Source organism: Pteropus alecto, unplaced genomic scaffold, assembly GCF_000325575.1.
Source record: "Pteropus alecto unplaced genomic scaffold, ASM32557v1 scaffold398, whole genome shotgun sequence".
NCBI classification, from domain to species: domain Eukaryota; kingdom Metazoa; phylum Chordata; class Mammalia; order Chiroptera; family Pteropodidae; genus Pteropus; species Pteropus alecto.
Genome location: NW_006442497.1, coordinates 774,971 through 780,970, shown reverse-complemented (window position 1 = coordinate 780,970; position 6,000 = coordinate 774,971). Strand labels below are relative to the sequence as shown.

Below are 6,000 nucleotides of genomic sequence, written 5' to 3'. Positions count from 1 at the left end.
TGCTGAAATGCCTGGGTGGGTGTAGGTATGATTGCCTAAATCTGGACTTGCAGCAGCTGAAACTTCCCAAGAAGCCTGTGTGTTATGCAATACGTGGAAGCACTGATACTGCTTGGCTGGCCAGCAGTTTGAGGAAAATTGGAAATAGGCTCTTGTAAACAAGTGTATAAATAGCGTAAAAGCTATGTTTTAAATGGTTGAACTCTTTCCACACTAATGGACTTGATCTAATCATTTTATGGCTTTATTGGTATTTCGTTCTCAAAATTATTCCATTAATATCACAAATGCTGATATCACAAATGTTGAGTGGCAGGCACTTTTCAAGATGTTTGGGATACAGCAGTGAATGGAATTAAATTCCTATTTGCATGGAACTTATATCTTAGAATGGTTGACTTTCTAAGCTCCATATTTTCTTTTGAAGTTCTCATATAATTGGTTATTTCTTAAAATTCAAAATACACAACTTTAATTCTTTCATTATTAAAGAATTTTAGCATATGTTGACAAAGATACAATAGGCATTATAAAGTATTTAAAACATTTGGATATATGTTTTATATAAATCATATATCATACCTTGTTCAAAAAAGTAAAAAGTTTTTGCCTGATGTGATGCACTGACAAAGGCACAGTCACTTTTGTAGGATTCTTGACCATAAATGCATAACCTTAAGCTAATTATGAGAAAGTAGCAGACAAACCCAAATTGAAGAACAGTTCCTCAAAATAACTGGCCCTGTTACTCAAAGACATTAAGGTCATGAAAGATAAGGCTTAAATTCTTAAAGATTGGAGGAAACTAAGGAGCCACGACAACTAAATGCATTGTGGAATCTTCAGTTGGATTCTGGACCATGGAAAGGACATTGGGAAAATTGGCAAAATTTGTAAAGGTCTCTGATCAGTTAATAGTATTGTATCGGTCCTAAATACCTGGTTTTGATAATTGTACTATGGTTATGAGATGTTAATGTTAGAGAAAGAAGGAAGAGTAAAGGGTATGTATAATGGAACTCTACAACTTTTCTGTAAGTCTGAAATTATTTCAGAGTATAAAGAGAAAAGGCATATATTTGTTTTTTATTTCTTATTAAGTGTGAAGATGTAAATTTCATCAACTGGGAAGAAAATATAACTGTTAGCTCAACACAGTATAACAAATCTTAAGACCAGGAGGAGAGCCTTTTGTGAAATAAAACACTTTGTTTCAGGCAAAATGGTTTGTTTTTTGCCTCTCTATAGCACTTTAGCAATAGCAGCTAACATTGTGAGAGGTTCCAGTTCATTAGAATAGCTGTTTTGAAGCTAGAATTTCTTGAATGCTTTCTCCAGCAAAGATCTTCTGGTTCTCTGGCATAAGAGTTTATGGTGAGTCATTCAGCTTTCCTGGAATGTGTCCTGGGTTCATGCCCAAGAACAGAAAGCATCCTTCTTCCATTCTGGTTAGGAAAGCTGTGCACTAAAGCACCACCTGGGAGGTTGCCTTTTGCAGTGACAATAGCATAGATTCCTCGCGCTGTGCTGAGGCACACTAAGGTGCTACAGCAAACTCACAGGGGATCTGCATGACATTTTAAGTTTTCAAGAGAAACACAACAATGCTCCACATCTGTTGAATGCCATGTGAACTATTATTAGGGTTGTTCAGTTCCAGTATTAGGTCATGCTGCGTTCCTTTTGATGATGTCTATGGTATTTTAAAAATATGTTATTTGATATTCCTCTCCTGAAGGATAGCATGACTAAACTCTAATGGTTAGATTGTGGTAGAAGTGACAACATATTACTTCGGAAATAGGTTCATGGAAGGCATTGTGACTTCCTTCCTTCCTTTGGAAGTTAGCTACTATGTAATGAAGATATTCAAATAGCCTTGTGACCTCCTGCTAATAGCTAAGAACCCCTCTTAGAGCTTCAAAAATCTGTTTTTGCAAATGTTTTTATGCTTGATATTGTCCCACAGATCCTTTAAACTATCCTCATTTAAAAAAAAATTTTTTTTTTGTTTTTGCTGTTCGAATTGGATTTTTTCTGCTTCCTTGTCTGCCAAATCACTGATTCAATCCTCTGCTTCATCTAATCTGCTGATTTCATCTAATGTATTCTTCATTTCATTTATTCATTTCTGACTGGTTCTTTATGTTCTTTTCTTTTTGTTGAAGTTCTCACTGAAATCATCTATTTTTTACCCCCTAAATTCATTGAATAGCCTTATAACCAGTGTTTTGAACTCTGCATCTGGTAGAATGCTTGTCTCAATCTTCTTTAGTTCTTTTTCTGGATTTTTGTCCTTTTCTTTTATTTGGGACATGTTTCTTTGTCTCATCATCTTGGCTGCCTCCTTGTGTTTGTTTCTATGTTTTACATAGATCTGTTATGTGTCCCGGTCTTGGCAGAGAGTGGCCTTATATAGTAGGTATCTTTTGTCGCCCAGTGGCACAGACTTACTGTTCACCTGAGCTGCTCCAGGAGTGTCCCTTGTGTGGTTTGTGTGTGCTCTCCTGTTGTAGTTGAGCCTTGATTGCTGTTGGCACATCAGTAGGTGGGATTTACCCCTCAAGCTGACTGGCTGTTAGGGTTGGCCATGACTACAGTGGACAAGCTATTGTATGGAGGCTGACCCCACAGAGCAGGAAAGCCCTACCTTTAAAGCCAGATAATTTAGTTCCTCCCCATGTCTCCCTGGTGATTTCAAGCTGCTGTCTTGTCTCTGAAGTTTAAGGTGAATGTTTGTGAGTGAGTCTGAGCTTGGGCCCTTTAGGAGGATGCCTGGCTCTACAGGCATCTCACCTGGACTGCACGTCCCAGGTGATTTTTATAGCCAGCTGTTGTGGAAACTCCTCTTCTTGGCACTGGTGCTCCAGACCATGGGACTGGGACCCCTCACTCCTCAGTGGGGACTTCCACAGCTGAAATGTCCCTCCTGATTTCTTAACCACCACATGTGGCTGTGGGACCAACCCATTTCACATCTTCACCCTCCTTTCAGTCTCAATGTGGCTTCTTTATATCTTTAGTTATAAGGGTTCTGTTCCGCTAGTGTTCAGGTGGTTCTTAAGGGCTGTTGTTCTGTAATTTAGTTGTAATTTTGATGTGGTTTTGGGAGGAGACCAGCACCATGTTCACCTACTCCTCCATCTTGACCATAAGTCCTAATAATAGCAAATTTTTGCTAGCATTTACTGTTTGGTGGTAGTGTTCTGAGTACTTTATATGTGCTAACTCATTTATCTTTAGAACAACACTTATGAGGTAAGTATTGTTGTTTATTTTCATTTTATAGATGAGGAAACTGTGAAGCACACTATTAAATAACTTACCCAAGGTCACACAACAGTGTTTGAGCTGGTATTTGAACCCAGGCAGTTTGATTGCAGAATCCATGCCATTAACCACAGTGCTGTGCTGCCTCTCACTTTTGGTTTCTTTTTCTTTCAACTTTATTGAGATATAAAGGAAGTGAAATAAAATACCTACATAAAAATGTATAATTTGATCAGTTTGACATAATTGTGAAACTATCACCACGTGCAGTAACATTTAATCTTAAAAGTTTCCTCATGTCTCTTTTTAATCTGTTTTTCCATCATCATCTTCAGGCAACCACTGATTTACTTTCACTCATTGTAGATTAGTTTACATTTTCTGGGCTTTTATAAAAATGGAATTATAGAGCACATAGTTTCTTTTGTCTCACTTCATTTACTCATAAAGATTTTGAGATTCATCTAAAATCACAGACTGTTGTGATTTCAATTGTTTATTCTTTATTATTGTTGAATAGTATTCCATGTATTAATATACCACAGTTTGTTTTTTTCATTTACCTCTTGATGGATTTTTATATTCTTTCTTGTTTTTAGCTATTGAAAATAAAATTACTGTACTCATTGTATATATGTCTTTGTGTAGGCATATGTTTTTGTTTCTCTTGGGTAAATATTTGGGAGTAATTATTTAATATGAAGAAACTACCAAACTGTTTTTCAAACTGACATATCACTTTACATTCTCATCAACAGTGTGTGTAAGAGTTCCAGTGGCTCTGCAATTCACTAGCATTTGGTATGGTCAGGTTGTTTTTTGTTTATAATTTTAGCTATTCTAATGGATGCGGAATGTACTATGATTTTATTTCGCATTCCTTTGATGATGAATAATGTTGAGCATTGTTTCAAGTGTTATTGACTATTTTAAGAGTTCTGTATATAATCCGGATACAAGTCATTTGTTTGAAAGTGAGCATTCTTGACTTATTCCTGATCTCAAAGGGGGACCATGACATCTTTAATCAATACGAAAATATTAGTTGGTTTTTCATAGATGTGCTTTATCAATTTGAGTGTTCTTAGTTTTTTAAGATTTATATGAATTAGTTTTGAATTTTGTCACTGTTTCGTGTCTACTTAAATGATTGTAGAATTTTTCTCTTATGCTATTAATATAGTAAATTACATTGATTTTTTTCAAATGTTAATCTTGTATTTCTGGGATAAGCTCTGTTTGGTTATTAATATTATCTTTTTACATATGTTGTCAGATCCTGTATGCTAATATTTTGTTAAGGATTTTTACATCGGTAATCGTGAGGGATATTGGTATGTAATTTTCTTTTTTGTAATGTCTTTGGTCATGTGAAATTTTGCACGTAGGGTTATGTTGGACTCAAAATGAGTTTGGGGGTGATCCTCATTCTCTGTTTTCTGAAAAAGTTTTGTAAGATTGATGTTATTGTTTCTTGATTGATAGAATTTATCACTGAAATCACCTAAGTCTGGAGTTTCCTTTTGGGGAAGGTTTTTGAGAAATTTTTAAGTAGATTTAGGGATGTTCAAATTTTTTTCTTAGTTTTGGAAAGCTATATTTTTCAGAAATTTGTCCATTTCATCTAATTTGTTGAATTTGCTGGTATAAAGTTGTTTGTAGTTTTCTCTTATTATTTTTTTAGTGTCTAGAGCAGCAACTCCTCTTTCATTCCTGGTCTTGGTGATTCATGTTTTCTCTTTCTTTCCTGATAGTCTAGTTATAAGTATGTCAATTTTATTGATCTTTTTAATTTTGGCTTTGTTAATTTTAGCTTTTTAAATTTTCTCTATTGTCTGTTTTCTATATTATTGATATCTGTCTATTCTTCTTACTTTGGATTTACTTTACTCTTTTTTTTCTAATTTTTTAACATGGAACCTTGGATAATTTATTTTAGATCTTCTTTTCTTGTAAGAGGACTTAAAGCTGTAAGTTCCTCTCAGCACTGCTTTAGCTGCATCCTGTGATTTTTGATATATTTTCATTGTCATTTAGTTCAAGATATGTTCTAATTTTCCTTGTGATTTCTTCTTTCACCCAGGAATCATTTTGAAGTATGTTGCTTAATTTCCGGATATTTGGGGCATTTCCTAGATACTTTATTATTACTGATTTCTAATTTAATTTTGTTTTTGTCAGAGAACACACTTTATATGATTTTGATCCTTTTAAATTTATTGAGACTTGTTTTATGGCTCAGCATATGGTCTGATTTGGTGAGTATATGTCTACTTGGAAAGAAAATATATTCAGCAGTTGGATGTTGTGTTCTTTAAATGTCAGATCAAGGTGTTTGATAATGTTGTTCAGACCTTCTATATATTCTTTTTCTTTTTGTCTAGTTCTGTCAGTTTCTTAAAGGTGGGTATTAACATCTATAATTTCAGAATTGTCAAGTTTTCCCTTTAATTTTGTCAATTTTTGCTTCATATATTTTGGGCCTTCATCCTTATAATGTACACATTTATAATTATGACATCATAATGAATTGTGGCTTTTATCATTTTGAAATAATATTTATATCTGGTAATACTTTTTGTCTTAAAGTCTTTTATCTGATATTAAATAGTTACTGCAGCCTTGGTATGCTTACTATTTTCATGGTATCTCTTTTCCTGTTTGTTTACTTTCAATATATCTGGCTTTTGTATTTGAAGTATATCTCTTGTAGGCAGCATATAGTGAGGT

At 34.3% G+C, this 6,000-nt stretch overlaps 1 protein-coding gene across 4 annotated transcripts in view; it reads left to right on the top strand.

Moving 5' to 3' along the window:
* ANKFY1 (ankyrin repeat and FYVE domain containing 1) overlaps positions 1 to 6,000 on the top strand; it is an 82,376-nt gene that overhangs the window by 29,217 nt on the left and 47,159 nt on the right. The window lies entirely within an intron of this gene.